At 43.9% G+C, this 18,559-nt stretch overlaps 1 long non-coding RNA gene across 5 annotated transcripts; it reads left to right on the forward strand.

Annotated features, from left to right (window-relative positions):
• Positions 1-227: 227 nt before the first annotated feature.
• LOC143268672 (uncharacterized) lies at positions 228-5,838 on the forward strand. Of its 5 annotated transcripts, none has more exons than XR_013044732.1 (4): positions 228-1,097; positions 1,531-1,609; positions 2,930-3,000; positions 5,252-5,838. It is a non-coding gene; the product is annotated as an uncharacterized LOC143268672 (long non-coding RNA). The 5 variants fall into 5 exon arrangements; XR_013044731.1 differs by lacking the exon at positions 5,252-5,838 and adding an exon at positions 5,017-5,235; XR_013044733.1 differs by lacking the exon at positions 5,252-5,838 and having other exon boundaries at positions 2,930-3,001.
• The last annotated feature ends 12,721 nt before the right edge of the window (positions 5,839-18,559 follow it).

The following is an 18,559-nucleotide window of genomic DNA, read 5'->3' on the forward strand; positions in this document are numbered from 1 at the left end:
AGATAGATTCACATGGATGCTTTATTACCCGTACCTTAGAATTGTTGTGTGGTATTTTGATTGTGTTCTGACAAGTAAAGCTTGCTTGGAGTCAGAGGGCAGAGCTAGCCACTAGTTGACCATAGAGGAACGAGGGGTGGGGAGGGTGGCGGGGGGGGGGGGGGGGGGGGGGAGGGGGGGGCGGTGGCGGCGGCCGGAGGTGGGGATGGGGGTGAGGAGGAGAGACAGGAAGTGGTAAGGCGGGGCTGAGAGAGGATCTTGGCCCTTTTGGACGGAGAATGAGAGAGGCAGAAAGCAACTGGCCACTGCTCCCTGTTCTCTTATCTTTCAGGTTCTTACCCCAATATCTGACTCCGTTTTTTTTTATTTGATAAAAATCAATTAGATTAATGCTTCATAGAATGTGACTATATCTGGAGATAGGTCCTTTAAAAAATAATTAAGGTAAAATGAGGTTATGAGACTGAGCTCTAATCCAATATGAAGTCTCTGCTTCCTGTGTGTCCACAATGACCTTTTCTCCTGCCCACTCATCCTTAATATCTTTACAAGAAGAGGAGGAAGACAAGCAAGATGAGTCAGTGTATAAAGCTATTTGCCATAAAGGATGACAACCTGAGTTTCCTCCCAGGACCCACACGGTGAAAGGAGAAAACCAAATCATACCAACACACACACACACACACACACACACACACACACACACACACACACACACACACGCCAAATAAATAAAACGTAATTGAGGAGGAGAAGGAGACCAAGAAGGATGGACACTCATGGAGAAAAGCTGTGGGACAGCACAGAGAGAAGATCTCCATCTGCTGGACAAAGAGAGAGGTAGCAGGCGAAAGCAAGCAAAGCAAGCACCGTGGCGGTGGATTTTCAGGCCCCAGGACTCGGAAGCAAACTGTTGTTTAAAGGGCCCAGTCTGAGCTCTTTTGGCATTTCCAACTAACGAACACAAACAGCTGCATAGTATGGCATACCACAAGCCTGAGCCTGCTAATCTGCTCGAGCGAGGGGATCACATCGGGCACAGTCGCTGCAGCTATGATTCCTCAGCAGGAATGTCAGGACACAGTGTCATCCTGCAGGTACCACGTGTTTGTTGAGGGCGATGGCAATTCTGGTCAAGTAAGTAGGGTACAGTGACCACCATGCCTGTTGCATGCCTTAGGAATGGTAGGAATTTTTACGTCATCCTAGGAAGACACTAGTTTAGATTTACGGTTTTGGCTGGCTTCTCCTGGGCCTTCTCCTTTAAATAGTTTCATATTCCGAAGTCGGAGAGTCTAGCACAGGCATTATGCCAAAACAATGCACGTCTATTCCACTTACGCATTCAGAGACTGATTGTCAACTGGGTCTCCAGACCACACAGTCGGGCAAATCTGGACCAGGGCTCATTCATTGCAGATATTAGATGATAATTCCTACGCAAAGAATCTGAACTGTATTGCGATGATTTCCAACTTTGATTTTTTGATTATATAGTTGAACATCCTTCTTCCTATTTCACCCCGACAGGACTATGTTCCAGCGATTTCCATACATTCCTATGGCCCCAGGAGCCTTGGATGGTTTTCTGATGTTTCCATTCATTACAGTAAGTTGGTCCACGTAGCTTCTTATGGTTACCCATCTAATCTCTGTTATCCCAGATCCCTGTGCCTAGCTTAAATGAGCTCAGCTCTACAGCTTCTCTTGCATCCTTAGAGAGGAGAGGCAGATGTAGGTGTGTTAGGAGTTCTGGTTCTCCTATACCCAGTACATACATTTTAATTACTTCTATAAAGGATGTGTCTCCCCATGGCCTCCCATGCAGCAAGACAGTAGTTTTTCTATCTGTTTAATATTTGATCACAATACATCCAAATCTCTGAATGTATTTTTATTCCAGTATTATGGCTTTTCTATATTTCTGGGGACTAGCTTATTATTAATGAACTCATACATTCTTCTTGAATCTGTGACATGTTATTAGTCCTCTGTCTTGGGAGAGTGCTCCTCAATCTAAAAGTCCTCCTCATCCAACTTCACATTCCCCCCCCCCTTCTACATTCCCAATGAGATTCCCTCAGAATGGCCCTTCATGTGTGCTTTTGTGGGTGCCTGTTGGAAGTGTGAGTCTTCTACTTATACAATATAACTGCATCTTTGGGATTTCAGCTGGATTGGGTGTATTTTATATCCAAAATATGATGCCATGTTGCTGAACAAGAATTACTGTATGACTTGGTGGTTCACACGACAGCCTGCCCATGATGGGCTGGTGTTTAGTGAGTGCCCACGTGTGTGCATGTTGCCACCATATAAACAGGGACTCAATGGAATTCACATTTTTATTATGGAGGAAAACAATGCAATGGTGGTACTCACTTTTTATTTTATTTATTTTATTTATTTATTTATTATTATTTTTTTGTTTTTGTTTTTTTGAGACAGGGTTTCTCTGTGTAGCTTTGTGCCTTTCCTGGAACTCGCTTTGGAGACCAGGCTGGCCTCAAACTCATGGAGACCCGCCTGCCTCTGCCTCCGAGTGCTGGGATTAAAGGCGTGCGCCACCACTGCCCGGCCAGCACTCACTTTTTATATCAGCACTAGGAGACTAAGGCAGAAAGATTCCAAGTTCAAGGCCATCCTGGGCTAAATAGTAAGGCCCTGGCTCAAAAGCCCAGAAAAAAAGGAAACAAGAAATCATGGAAGGAAAGAACAAAGGAAAGGAGAGAGGGGGAAAGGGGGGGAAGGAGGAGAGGAGGGGAGAGAGGGAGGGAGGAGGGGAGGTAAGGAGGAGGGAAGGGAAGGAGGAGGAGAGAGGGGAGTAAAGGGAAGGAGGAGGGGAGGAGGGAGGGAGGGAGGGAGAGAGGGAGGGTAATAGTATATTTTCTACTCTGCTGAAAAAGCTTCACTGTTTCCCAAACCATAGGTGACAAAGGCTTTATGAGCCTGAACTGGGATGTGGCTGCTTGTGTTTGAAGACTGATCCTTCACCTTCTGGTATGAACACTCACCTACTATTTTCAGTTCACAAGGTTCTGATTCTCAGTGTAATACTGTAGAATGTTAAGATGTGTTACATTTGTTGATGCTGTGGAACATTTGTTTAATGATGCAAAGATACATTCTTTCATGTTACATTTGTTTAACTCTGTGAGGCTGTGGTACTGCGCCTGTCTAAAACACCTGATGGTCTAATAAAGAGCTGAACAGTGAGGCAGGAGAAAGGGTAGTTTGGGAGGAGAAGAAGAAAGAGCAAGAGAACAAGGAGAGGAGGACTCCAGGGGCCAGCCACCCTACCACACAGCCAGCCATGGAGTAAGAGTGAAAGTAAAATTTACAAAAGTAAGAGAAAAGTAAAAGCCCAGAGGCAAAAGGTAGACAGGCTAATTTAAGAAAAGCTGACAAGAAACAAGCCAAGCTAAGACCGGCCATTTATAATTAAGAATAAGCCTCTGTGTGTGATTTATTTGGGAGCTGGGTGGTTGTGGTGATATTTTAATTGTGCTGAAATGTGGTTTTATTTGTATGTTAATAAATAAAGTTTGCTTGGAGATCAGAGGTCACATAGTGAGCCATAAACAGAAGTCAGGCAGTGGTAGCACACACCCCTAATCCAATCACATGGCAGGCAGAGTCTCTGTGTGGTCAAGAACACAGCCAAGCATGGTGACACATGCCTTTAATCCCAGTACCAACCATAGAGACCTGGAGGTCTGTATAGACAGGCACTGATGAGGAAGTGGTGTGGCTGGGCTTAGAGCCAATGAGAAGGCAGAACAGGAAGGCAATAAAAGTGCAGGTTAGACTGGAAGCGGCTCTCTCTGGGAAAGCTACAGTGTGGTGGTAAGCTAAGGTTAGCCATGGCTGTTTGCTATTTCTCTGATCTCTTGGGCTATTACCTCTATTTGGCTCTGTGTTTCTTATTTACTAAGACTGTTTAGAAATTCATCTACAGGTAGTGGGCCCCCCAAAAGAGCAAAAACAAAGCCAATTATAGTGTAATGCAATTAATAGAATAAACCAGTCCTTCTACAATAATCCAAATTATTGTCTTACCAGGAAAAAAAGAGCTCTCAAAGCAAAACAAAACAAAAATCAGCATACGCCCTTCCCAAGCATCCTGTTGTTTTTTTTTTTCTCCAACACAAAACCTTATGATGCGAGCTGAGCATGCCCAGACACTTCGTAGCTGCCATCTATTTGACACAGTTGAAAATAAACAGCACTATTCCTGTCTCCCATCTGGCTTGAGCTTGTGCTTTAAGACCCCCGAGCTAACCATGTCCCAAATTGTGGCTGTCATCTTTCCTTCTTGAACTCTGACCTTGGGTTGAGGTAGCACAGGGATATGCCCACTCTCAGGTGCTTTCCTGCGTAAATCTAGGGATATATGAAGAAACCTAGGCTCTTTGAACAGATTGCACATACTTCTGTACTAGAAGAGGATATTGTTGTGCGAATAAGTCCATGTTCTCCGTTCTCCATCCTTGTTACAGTAGTAGATCTTTCTCTACACCAGAGAGAAACAGAGAGAGAGAGAGAGAGAGAGAGAGAGAGAGAGAGAGAGAGAACTATCTCCACAAGATTCCTAAGCTATTGCTGAACAATCATATTCCTGTGATTTTTTTTTTTTTTTTTACATCAGTGATCTCTAGGACACGCTGTGGTCCATCAGTGGTCAAGGATACAATGTGAGGAAAGACTGAGAAGAACCACCATTGTAAGATAATCACTTGTGTTGCTGGATCTTTCTGCACACAGGAATCTGCCTCTTCATGAGGAGAAACTGAAGTGCTTCCCCTGACAAAGAACATTCATGGGATCTGGGCATTTTAGAAGCCCAGAGTCATCTCAGTCTTGCAGATGCCCCTATTCTAATTCCCACAGCTCCATCGTCCTTCGGAAAATAGGCTTTCTTCATAGATCTATAAACTGTTTAAATTCAGTTACCTATAATATAGCAACTCAAAGGTTGGTGGGGCTTTTATTTTTTTCATTTTTAACTTTCTTAAGCTTTGAAGCAGCAGATGACAGCACACAGTTTCAGAATCGATAGTGGCTTCTTGCTTTCTGTCACAGCGAGTCCAGCCCAGATTTCAGGCGAGTCTGCCCTGAGCATATTCTCTGCTCCCTCCCTTCTTCTCCCCCCACCCACCCCAGAGATCAAGCCTGCGAGCTCAAGCCTTCTAGCAAGTGCTTCACCTCTGAGCTGCATCCCCTGTCGGTCGTTGCTACTCTAATTTTCTAGCACAACTGGAAATAAGCAGCCAGCACCACACTGCAGAGAAAGGAATCCACTCTGGCAACGCTAGCCAGAGAAGGACAAAATCATTGTGGGGACTAGGAAAGAGGACTCAAGTCGATGCTGCCAAGAAGAGCACAGACCTAAAGCGCATGGCAAGCCTAAAGAAGACAGAGCCTCCTGAGTCACCGCCCCCACCCGGCAGCAAAGGCCACAAATGCAAAAACACACTTGATTAGCCTGTAGCAAACACTATGCCACTTTGCATCAGGCAATGAACCTGTAAGTTACAGACAAATGAGCTGTCTTTACTTGTCCCAAACTAGCAAAAACAGCTCTTCACAGAGCCTGTTTCCTGTTCCTGATCATTTATGAATCAATGCGCCACGCAGCAGGTGTGACTGATAGCAGCTAGGCCACGTTTTTTTTGGCCCTCCCTAGGTGGAAATCCATGAAGTGTAACATGGCTGTTCCCCAAAGATTAAAAAGCTTAGTTCCAATGAGCAAAATGTAGTATGATGCCATACATGTATGAAATGTCATAATTAAGCCTGTTGCTTTGTGTGCTAGCTTAAAAACAAAACAAAACAACAACAACAACAACAAAAACCTATTTAAGGGGCTGGAGGGTTGGTTCAGTGGTTAAGAGCTGCTCTTCCAGAGGATGCAAGTTCAATTCCCACAGAGCAGCAGCCATGCCATCTGTAAGTCCAGTCCCCGGCTATCTGATGCCCTCTCCTGGCCTCTCTGGGTACTGCATGCACATGGTACACAGACACATGTGCAGGCAAAGGACCCATACAAATTAAACATAAATAGATAATTAAAAAACATATATATTTGTACATATGTATATATCTGTCTATACATATGTTATTTACAATTCAAAAGAAAGTCAAGAATAGAAGAAGTGCAAATAGTGGTATGTTCACTTCCTTTTCGATGCACTAACCCATCAAATTTTGGTTTTCACCCATTTTCTATTGTGTAGTTTCAGGTTTTTATTAACTCTTCCCAGGATGCCTTTTGATTACCATACTGTTTATCACTAGGAATAATTTGTTATGTAGTCATATCAACAAGTCCTCTTAAAATAGTTTTTGCTAATGTCAAAGTTAAGAAAAAAAATTCATGAAAAAGAATAACCAAGTGTGGTGGCGCACGCCTTTAATCCCAGTACTCGGGAGGCAGAGGCAGGTGGATGTCTGAATTTGAGGCCAGCCTGGTCTACAGAGTGAGTTCCAGGACAGCCAGGGCTGTTCAGAGAAAACCCTGTCTTGAAAAACCAGCCAACCAACCAATTAACCAACCCAGAACAAAACAAGACAAAGAAATCAGGCACTAAGGTGCCTCGTGTCTCCCTCATATACTTTTCTTCTTTGACATCCTCTGGGTGAATCTCTGGTGAACTTGACAGTTCACTGAGAATGCTTTTGATTCATGTTTCTTCCAGTTTTTGAAATTCAAGTACCTTTAAATTTAGAATTAAATTAAAATTGGAGCGACCCTATCTATATTTACGGGTGGGGGTGGGGGAAGCAACTCAATCATTTAAGTGAATATCGTTAGATGTATAGTGTTGGGTGTGAAACAAGGGCCCCAGATACAACAGGCAAGTTCCCTAGCACCAAGCTACATCATCATACCCTCATTGACTAGGATTATTTTTATTTCCTAGTTCAACTTAAAGCTACGGGAAGACGGGATAGTCAAACACATACATGAGCAAGACTATTAAATAATCTGACTATTTAGTTCAGTTGGAGTAAATTTTTTTTGAAGCTGTATGGGATTCCAAGAGAGCTAGGTCATGTCGGTATTTTGCGGGTGAAATAGTTTATACAAGACAGAAATCAGAGATGCCAGAGCCTGGCTGGAGACTTTATCTCAGTCTTCACAATGAGGCAGTGTGGAATTTTATCTCCATCTTCACAGCAAAGCAGTGGGGCAACATTCCCCGCCACCAGGCATGGAAAAGTCAGTTTTTACTAAATATTTGAGTGTGCAGAAAGCTTTATCTCAAAATAAAGCCAAAAGAATATTTCACATTGCATTTAAAATGTTTTTGTTAGTCTTTTAAACACACAACGTAAAAGTTGTGTAAAACAAATCTCTCTCCACCTAGCTATGTGGGCACTTGTGATGACATCCTCATTTTTCTTTCTTAATTGCTGCAGAGAAAAGCATGCTCTTAGCTTTTTTTTTTTTTTTTTTTTTTTTTTTTTGTTTGTTTGTTTTTTCGAGACAGGGTTTCTCTGTGTAGCTTTGCGCCTTTCCTGGAACTCACTTGGTAGCCCAGGCTGATGCTCTTAGCTTTAAGACCATGTAGGTGCTCTGTGCCTGTCTGTGTGAGAGTGTGGCTAAATACGCAGATGGGCAGCACTCTGATCTAGGTCCTGATAAATGCAGCTTTGTTTCCATTCCGGACGATGAATGATTGCCAGGGGACATGTTTAGTTAATAAACGTGGGGGCACTGCTTGTTAAAGACCCAACCAAAGGGGAAGATTGCCCCTCAGCTTCCTGCAAAGAAGAAAATGAGCAAAATTGGAGCTGTCAGATGAAAAGGGAAACCTTCTCCTTGAGATGGTGATGGCTCACCCCCCTGGAGATGGCCCGCCCCCTGGAGATGGCCCGCCCCTTGGAGAAGGCCCGCCCCTTGGAGATGGCCCACTCACAGGGTTAAGAGGGATAGGGAGGCAGTGGTCCTGAGCCTCAACCCTGCCACTTGCTCCTTTTGAGAAACTGGAACCCGTCCCTGGACCCCTCTGAGCATCACTTCCCTCTCCTATAAGGCAGGAAAATGCCCATCTACCAATGTTGTCGAGACCAAGACAGAAGTTTGGCGTTAACACACATGATACACTAAAGTAACAGGAGTGTTTGTGGTAACGGCTAGTACTGGTTTGGTCGCTCTTATTTTTATTGATTACACAGACACAGTTTTGTTTTCCCTCACTGAGTAGTTTTTGTGAAAAATGAACCCATTAAGAGCCATGTCTTGTTGTGCATCGGAATTTAGAAAGACTGTAAATTTACTCCCAATGGGTAAGACAAAGATTTACTGTCAAAATGTGTAAAAATACCTGATCTTCAAAAAGGAAAGTACAGGTTTCCCCCTCCCTCTCGCCCTCCCCATCCCTCCCCCAATACTTTCCATTATTACACCGAGAAGGACACTAGATCCAGAGGCCCCCCTCAGTGTACAGTATAGTTTTACCATTCAGGAAGGGCCTACCTCACTGTTGGTAGAAAGTAGCATTTTTGGTAGTGGAATAAAAGCTTGATTGTCAACACAAGCTCTGGGTTTGGGTGGCCAGCATGTCATGAACTAGAGTTGGAGTAGAAAAATCAGAGTTGAGGAGCTACCAGCAGGCTATGTCCATGAAAAGCTAGACATAGGCCCAGCTGCTTTCAGAGAGAGGTGGCCCGAGAGTGAGGAGCCAGGAGCCAGAACAAAGACCAGTGCGGGCAGTTCTGTTTAGATTCCTTAGTGGTAATTAGAGGCAGATGCTCCCTCCTGTCCCAGAGGAGCCTGGAGAGGGTGAAAACAAGAGGTGTTGGTGTTTGGTCTTCAGACTTGGAGGTGGGGGTGGTCACGATTAGCTATGCCATGTGTGAGGCCTTAATGGGAACCCGAAACAGAAGCCAAATGGAATGAAACCAGTCATAAGGTCCTTGTGAGCGCAGAGCTCAGTGAATGCGCAGATTGGTTCTGGCCATTGGTAACCGGCTGCACAGAGACTTTGGGGGAAAACAGAAGGTTCGTTTCTTCACACAAAGGAAACATTGAAGGCTGAGGGCTGAGAGTTTTCAAGTAAGAGCCATTACCTTACCTCTCAGGGTGGGTTTGTAGAGCATTTTCAGGTAATGTGTTCCTGTACGTGTGCTCAGACACACAGAAAGGCTAATTTACAGGCTATCAGATGAATAAAATAAACGTTTAATCCGTAAATAAACTTTTTTTCTTTTTTTAAGATTTATTTTTATTACGTGTGTGTGTGTGTGTGTGTGTGTGTGTGTGTGTGTGTGTGTGTGTGCAGGTGCCCACAGAAGCCAGAAGAGGGTGCATTAGATCCTGTGGAATTAGAGTTACTAGGGGTTGTGAGCGCCCAAACGTGGTTGCTGGGAACCAAACTCAGGTCTCTTAACAGTTGACCCATCTCACCAACCCCCATAAATAATCCTGAACAAGAATAAAGCAACTAAGCCAGACATGGTGGCATGTGCCTTTAGTCCCAGCACTTGGGAGGCAGAGGCAGGCGGATCTCTGAGTTTGAGGATAGCCTGGTCTACAGAGCAGGTTCCAGGACAGCCAGGGCTACACAGTGAAACCCTTTCTCAAAAAATGAAAACCAACCAACCAACTAAATAAATAAAATAACTGAAGATTGACAAATAGGAGAGAGGATTTCAAATGAAAAGAGACACCAGGCCAAACACACAAACAAATATCTGGTTGCCTATATGTAAAGGAACCTACTGTGCTTCCTCTGGTCTGAAGCCCCACTTCCTGTCATGTGGCGGCTGGCCTGCTGCATGATGACCTCTATGTTTAACTCAATGACACGGTCCTCCTTTGACTATGAACTTCTGATAAGCTTTCCTCTAAAAAAATAAAAATAAAATAAAATGAAGTTGAGAAAGTCTCAGAAGGATCAGTAGAGGGTTATCAGAAGATAGAAGACGATGAGGAAGGATTAGAGGATTAGTGGGTGAGGCCCACCAAGAGTTGAAGTCCTTGGGAGTCCGAGAAAACCCAAGGACAAAGGAAGTCAGTGAGGAAATGACCCAGAATTAACTACCAGCTCCAACCAGCTGGCTAGAAAGAGACCCACACCCACATACTGTGACATTTTGTAAGTATATGAACACCAGAAGGAAGAAGGATAGTGCAATAGTAAGAAATTAATTAAAAATGAGCCGGGCGGTGGTGGCGCACGCCTTTAATCCCAGCACTCGGGAGGCAGAGCCAGGTGGATCTCTGTGAGTTCGAGGCTAGCCTGGTCTACAAAGTGAGTTCCAGGAAAGGAACAAAACTACACAGAGAAACCCTGTCTCGAAAAACAAAACAAACAAACAAAAACAACAACAAAAAAAAAATAGGAAAGAAAGAAATTAAAAATGGATACAACTTTTGTTTGTTTGCTTTTATTTTTTGAGATAGGGTCTCTCTACTTAGTCCTTGCTGTCCTGGAACTTGCTTTGTAGATGCAGACCAGGCTGTCCTTGAGCTCCCATCTGCCTCTGCCTCCCAAGTCCTGGGGTCAAAGGCATGCACTGAAATGAATGATAAACGGCACTGGTTGCAGTGTGGGTTACCTCGTGGAAAGGTCACAGTCACGACAGAAAGCAGTATTAGTTTCAGAGTTTTATAGGAGGGAAGGGGTGGGGGAGCCTGTGCGGAGAGCAGAGGGGAAGATAGTGAGGTGGGGGGAGAGAGATCAGAACAGAGAGAGGGGGTGGGGTCTGCGTCAGCCTTTTAAGGGCTCCCGGTGAAGCAGGCTTACAGAGCTACACTACGTATGTGCATGCGCTGGTTGTGTGACCATGCCGCGTGCACATAGTCGCCAGCACTCACTGATGCTGTAAGACACAAGACCCTTTGCTTAACTTCTGAATGCTGTGGGATGTTGTATATGTCCTGTGGGAGCCCGTTCTTGGGTTCCTCGTGGCTTTACCCAGCAGGTCCGCATAGAGGATGATTAGGACCATGGGCCTGAGTGCAGGTGTCTGAGATGGTCTGCACTTGGCTGTGCTGGGGGATGGTCTGTATGGCAAATGTGTTGCTCTGATTGGTCAATAAATAAAACACTGATTGGCCAGTGGCTAGGCAGGAAGTATAAGCGGGACTAACAGAGAGGAGAAATAAAAGAACAGGAAGGCAGAAGGAGTCACTGCCAGCTGCCTGCCAGGACAAGCAGCATGTGAAAATGTTGGTAAGCCATGAGCCGCGTGGCAGGGTATAGATTTGTGGAAATGGATTAATTTAAGCTATAAGAACAGTTAGCAAGAAGCCTGCCACGGCCATACAGTTTGTAACCAATAGAAGTCTCTGTGTTTACTTGGTTGGGTCTGAGCGGCTGTGGGACTGGCGGGTGACAAAGATTTGTCCTGACTGTGGGCCAGGCAGGAAAACTCTAGCTACACCTGAACTGCGCATGTGCAGTCATGCAGCTGGAGTGTGGGCAGAACTCTAGCATGCACCACTGTGCCTGGCTTGTTTGCTTTTTGAGACAGTCTTACTCTGCAGTCTAGACTGGGAAGGGACTCACTCTGTTACCCAGGCTGGCCTGGAGCTCACAGCAATTGTCCGCCTCAACCCTCCAATATCTAGGTCAGGTATGACTGCCCCACCCAGCTCCCCTTCAGCTTTCTAAACCGAACAGAACCGCCTCCAAAATTCTGAAGGAAAAATATTTCCTTCCTCGGCCCTGTTGAAATGTCAATTGATATGAAGACCAAATAAAAACGCACTAAATCAAGAACTATCTGAAAAACCGTATGTCCCAAGTATTCTTTCCCCGAGGATCTACTGGAGAATGTCTCTTACAAAGTCAATAAGGTAAATCAAATCACAGGGAATGCTGTGGGGACAGGGACTGTCAGGAGGGTGGAGGGATGTTCCAGGGTGATGTAAACATCACCCGTTTTGGCTGCAGTTCAAGTCTCTCACGGCTCTGCCTTTACCCTTGTCTGATGCACCGGCCTGATGATTCACTTAGGCAAAACAGGCTTTAACTCAAGCAAGAGGAAGTGGGAGGCCATTAGCAAGGGAACCAAACCACAGGAAAGGCAAAGTGAAATCATGGTGTGACAGAAAAGGGAAGCCCTTGAATGACACTATGTTAGGCTTAGAGTGCAACCGGCCCCAACAGGAAAGATGGCACCAGAAGACTGTGGACAAGAGACGTCGGTGAGGGTAGGGAAGGACAGAGGGACACACACACACACACACACACACACACACACACACACACACAGAAAAGCAAGAGAAAGGTATGAAATAAGATGATTCAACACACAGTAGAAATATCAGCTCCGAAAACGCAGGCACCGGCCTACTGCTACCAAGACTAAAGACCCAGTTACTAAACAAAACCACAAGATCAAGTCGGATGTGACTTGAAATTCAGGGAAACAAATTCGACACGAATAAACTTGTTCTCATGATTTGATATTTTATATTAGTGAGTCTGTTAGAATTCCTAGCCACTCCCCCATGACCCCACGTGCGCTGGCAAGATGCTTAGTCATCCTAGGGCCTTGCGTCCCACATAATCTGTGCGCTGTGTGATCATGTTGTTTGTGTGCAGCATGATCACATAATCTATGTGCATGTGTGGCATAGCTATGTAAACCCATATGCATATGTGCGGGGTTATCTATAAAAGTGGGTCCCACATATTCCTCCCCTCTCTTCCTGCACAGTCGTTCCATAGGCCTATGCACATCTTTCCTATTCCCTTCTCTTAATAAACTCTTATGATGGGTTTTGTTGTACCTCGTGGCTTTTCTTGCATGGTAAACAGTGCCGCTTAATGAATAACATTGTGCCGTGTAGTAAACAAGAGTCCACTTCTAACTTTCTGCACATTGGCTAAAAACGCATCCCATGAAAAGGGAATTTTCTCTCCTTTTTCCTGCAGAACTGGGGACATAACCCAGATCACTGTGCATGCTAGGCTAGTGTCAGACAGTGAGCTCCACCCTGGCTTCAAACCACCTTTTACTAAAGCCATCTGACCAGCAAACAAGCCAAGAAGTAAAAAGATCCCCGTTTGTATAATTATGGGGATACAATGAGAAAGAGCGAATTGATCAGTGAATACTGTGGGAATTAGAGTTAATGAATGAATAAAGTACAGAGAATACTGTGGGAATTGCAGTTAATGAATTAATAAAGTACAGCATGTTGTCCCTCTTCCTTCAGTGTCCGGTGTGTTTTGAGGAGTGTGGGATAGTCTAGTCTGTCTGCAGCTCAACGTGGAAACTCCGGTTCTTAATTTGGAAGTTTCTCATTTGTTCAAAACTCTGCACAGTCAAAAAAAGAACTCTTCCCTATGGTGATATTTTATTTGTACTGAATTGTGATTTTATTTGTATGTTAATAAATAAAGTTGCCTGGGGGTCAGAGCTAATAGTAAGCCATAGCGGAGCTCGGCGTTCGTGGTGCACACCTTTAATCCCAGCACTTGGTAGGCAGAGCTAGGTAGATCTCTGTGTGATCAAGGATACAGCCAGCATTGGAGACACATCCCTTTAATCTCAATACCAACCATAGAAGACCTGGAGGTCTGTATAGACAGGCAGTGACGAGGTGGTCACATGGTTGGGTTTACAACCAATGAGAAGGCAGAACAGAAAGACTATATAAAGACAAACACACAGGAAGTAGGTCTCTCTTGGCTAAAAAGGCTAGCTGCAGCAGATGGGTAAGGCTCTTAGCTCTGATCTCTTGACTTTCTTCTTTGCATTGGTTCTGTGTTTCTTATTTAATAAGATGGTTGGTTACATCTACACTTCCCAACTTTGGCATGTGTGTATGACATGGGCTTAACTATTCAGACAGACTCAAGCAAAGCCTAGTCAGGAGTTGACACAGGGAGAATGGGCCAGGAGCCACTCTGGCCTGGGATCCAGCACCAGCTCTGAATGCAGGGACTTGGTGGTGGCTGTTCTTGGGTTAGTGCTGAGGCCCCCACCTGGCGGGCCATCCATCAGCAACAGCAGTAACACGTCACCGGATGGTTTTTCTTTGCCATCTGACTTAAGCTGCCCAGTTTACCTGATTTTCAAAGGCGTTTCTCTAGTTTTCTCTTTAACTAAGTTTTTTTCCCCCCAAATAACCCAGTCTGGTTTACTCTGTTTTTTGTTTTGTTTTGTTTTAATTAAGTACAATGATGCTGCAAGTTCTAACAAGATATTAATGCAATAAATAAGCCTTTGCAGGGGAGAAGAAAATCACTAATAATTGCTAGTTATAGGATTCTCTATATAGAGCCTCCTGGATAACTAATTTTAAAAATGCCAGTTAGGATGAATGGAATAATTTAATGAAATATCCAGTTACAAGATAATATAGATGTTAATGCTTCTTTTTTTAGGAAATAGCAAATAACAACCCTTTTTCTTTTCTTTGCTTTTTTTTTTCTTTTAATAACTGTAACAGGGTTGGGGAGATGGTTTCAAGGGTAAAGGGCTTACCATGCAAACTTCATGAGTTCAATCCCTGGAACCCACAGAAGGGTGGAAGGAGAGAACCAACTCCACACAATTGTTCTCTGACCTCCACACGTATATCAAGTTATGTGTGCACTCCCCCATACAATAACAAAAAGGAATATTTAAAAAATACTTTTAATGAAGATGTGTGGTGGTAATCTAATTGTACTGTGTTGATGTAACCAACCATCTTATTAAATAAGAAACACAGAAACAATGTAAAAGAGAAAGCCGAGAGGTCAGAGCTCAGAGCTAAAATCTCACCCTTCCGCCTGCGGTGTCCCAGTTTCCCGAAAGAGAGCTACTTCCTGTCTGTACATCTTTTTTTATAGTATTATTGTTCTGCCTTCTCATTGGTTGTAAACCCAAACACATGACTGCCTCGTCACTGTCTGAATGTACAGCCCCCTAGATCTTAAAGGCATATGTCTCCAATGCTGGCTGTATCCCTGAACACACAGAGATCTATGGGATTAAAGGCGTGTGCCACCTCCGCCACACTCTGTCTATGACTCTAATAGCTCTGACCCCCGGGCAACTTTATTTATTAACATACAATCAAAATCACATTTCAGTACAATTAGAATACCACCACATTTCCCCTTTTCTATTTTAATAAAAAGAAAAAAAAGCAAAAGGTTATAACTAACAACAGAAAAACTATATACAAAAGTACAATAACTATATACAATATATACAAGTAATAAATACCTAAACAGGTATTTGACAAATCAGAGAAAATAATTCCATTATCTATCCTATTTTGGTAAATCCAAGATGTATCTAATGCACTTTCTATCCTAATTAATTTTCAACTATAACTAACTAATCTTCAACCATAACTAACTAATCTTCAACTCCCTCAGAGACCCAAGAAGGGAATAATATTAGCTAACAAAAATAAAAACAGGAAGTGCATGCAAGCAACTTCCAAAAAATTTGTGAGTTGACAGAAACAGCCAGCTGCCTGGGCAGTCACCTGAGGTTTCTCTGCAGTGTTGGGGCATCATCTTCAGCCTATAGGCTTAGTGTATCTGACAGACTCATTTGTGATGTAGGATGTACACAAGGTCAACAGTTCAACCTCACATTGTGTGAGAGCAGTCCATGTACCAGAAATACCTGAATTCTACTAGTGTCCTGTCATGATTCAGGATTTTAAATTCTGGAAATTGTTGACAGTTTTTTAATTCAGCTGTTCATTCTTCTTGGCTGTGTATATATGGCTTCATCTCAGCATCCCCTTCTTCTCCACATCCCTCTATTAAATGCCAGTCTACTTTCGAGAGGCATGAGCTTTCAGCTGCTGTTCCATTGCACAACAGAAGCCATTGGCCCTCTGCCTGTTAAGCTGCCTTCAAAGAAAAGTCTTACAACCCCCACCCGCACTGTGTTCCCCGAGCCTTGGAAGCGACGGGGTTTGAGATTGATGTACCACGACAGTTATCTGCTCTCCACACTGTGACCGGTTGTGAGTCTGTATAGACTGCCACCCACTGTATAAAGGAGCTTCCCGGGTAAGGGGTGAAAACTGTGCTACTCTGAGGGCATAAGGAGAAATACTTAGAAAGCAGTTAGATTTTACATCCCTCTAGCACAATAATAGTAGTAGGGTCTCTGACCTCTCCACTCATGGGTTCTTGGCCAGGTTTATAGGACCAGGCAGGAATTTGTTTTTTAAAACTATGTACATTTAAAGTAAAACCTAAATGAAGAAAGAATTTAAAATTCTAAGACTACAATCTAGAAAGACCTGGACGTTGAAAGTCTTAAATCTCCCTAAAACTTACCTGTAAGTTTAATACACTTAAAACATTTTATTATGCTAGGCGGTGGTGGCGCACACCTTTAATCCCAGGACTCAGGAGGCAGAGGCAGGTGGATCTCCTGAGTGTGAGGCCAGCCTGGTCTACAGAGCCCGTTCCAGGACAAGCTCCAAAGCTGCACAGAGACACCCTGTGTCCAAAAAAAAAAAAAAGCATTTTATTATATTTATTGATTGTGTGTGTGAGCACACATGCATATGCATGTGCACATCTGTGTACATGCCTCCAAAACCAGATGCCAAGGTACACAACATACAGACTGGGGGGGGGGGCTCTTCTCTACATTCCACTGAATGGGTCCCTGGGATCTACCTCCAATGATCAGGCTCAGCAGCAAGGACCTTTACTTTGCGTAGCCATCTCAACAATCCTCAATACTTTTTACCTAGACTCTGAAAGTATACTTTTGACTTTGAAAAGTGGGTTCACAAGTATCTATACAGTCAAGCTCCAAACAGTAACAAGGGAAATCGGAGCATGACTGGAGGGGAACCTGTGCTCTTGACGTCACAGCATTTTGAATACTTGTGCATGAAAAGTTAAATTAGTTCATGACGAAGTGTACATGCACAAATGAGAATTACCACACAGCAAATGTTATATTTACAGACAGTGAGAAGAAGCTGGGTGGCGGTGGCACACACCTTTAACCCCAGCACACCAGAGGCCAAGACAGGAGGATCTCTGTGAGTTCAAGGTCAGGCTGGGCTACAGAGCAAGATCCAGAACAGCCATGTCTGCAAGGAGAAAACTGGTCTCAGAAAACAAAAGCAAAATGAAACAAAACAGAAACAGTGAGAAGAAGTAGATTAATGGATTCTGTGGGTTTTTTTTTTCCCTTTGTTAAATTGGGCCATGCTAAGTAGCTCAGGCCAGTGTTGAACTCACCATCTTCCTGCCTCAACCTCCAATAAATGGCTTTTTATCTAGTTAATATTGGTCTTTTTGACAAATTCAAATTTCTTACCATATTAAACAATACGTTCTAAGTTAATTGGTCATAAAGATAAAGCCACAAAATTGCTCATAAGCTCTCAAAAAATTTCACTTATTTTTAGAATAGGAAAAAACCTTGTGTGCCTAAAGCCTGAGATTGCTTTATACATAGAACTTAGAAGATCAGCTTAAAAGATGGCCTGGCAGCTAAGAGCACTGGCTGCTCTTGCCGAGGACCCAAATTAGGTTTCTCTCACCTGCCTGGCAGCTCACAGGGGTCTGGAACTTCAGTTCCAGGGTATCTGCCGCCCTCTTCTGGCCTCTGTGGAAACTGCATGTATGTGATGGATTTGCAGGCAGACAAAACAACTTATACATAAAAATAAAGGTGTTTTTTTTTTTAAGCTTAAAAGAAAAATTGATTTTTTTCTGATAAAGGGTTTCTTCGTGTATCCCAGGATGTCCTGAAACTCACATTGTAGGCCAGCCTGGCCTCGAACTCAGAGATCCACCTGCCTTCCGAATGAAGTGCTAGGATTAAAGGCGAAAAATTACACTTTATGAAAGCCAACATAAAACAAAAATAAAACGTATAGTGGGAGAAAAATTTGTGTCAGAGGCGTAATATCTTTAGTACTAAAAACTTGGAAGAACCCACTAGGAAAAATATAGGACAAGAAACATAAAGGGCAGATCCAGCCACTGGCAGCCACGGACTCAGCCTGCACAGCAAGCGGCAGGTTCCTTGACATGGTGAAGTCTGTGGAGGAGCCCCGTGCAAAGAAAGCAGGATCTCAGGGTCTCCCTGATGGCTGAGGGGCTGGATTATGTTCCCATCTGTCCGTGGCTTTGCAGGGCTCCTTAGCCTTGGTAGTGCTTTGAGGAAAGAATGTTTTTAACGTTAGCCCCTTCTTTTAAAGGATGTGTGAGATCAGGGACACAGTCTTAGGCGAAGTGACTCGGTCCCATAAGTTGGCAGAAAGAGTCCTGAAATTTGCCACAATGAGAGAGCCGAGAAGGAGGTGGTCACAGGCAGCTATCTGTGGCAGTACCTAGAAGACAGTGTCACTGCTTGCCTGTGGCTGGCATATCCACTTCAAAGCCTCCCCCATCTAACCAGGGGGGACAGTTCGGTAACCTGCAGGAGCCAGTGCAAGATACAAACGCCACACATTCCTTTGCTATATCAAAATACCCGAGATAATCAACTTTCAAAGAGGGAAGGTTGGCCTTGCCTCATGGTTTCATCGGTTCCGGTTCGTGACCAGGTGACCCTGTGGCTTTGAAACTATAGGAGACAGTGTATCAGCGCACCAGAAGTCAGTGGT

This window comes from Peromyscus maniculatus, chromosome 15 (genome assembly GCF_049852395.1).
Source record: "Peromyscus maniculatus bairdii isolate BWxNUB_F1_BW_parent chromosome 15, HU_Pman_BW_mat_3.1, whole genome shotgun sequence".
In the NCBI taxonomy this organism is placed as follows: domain Eukaryota; kingdom Metazoa; phylum Chordata; class Mammalia; order Rodentia; family Cricetidae; genus Peromyscus; species Peromyscus maniculatus.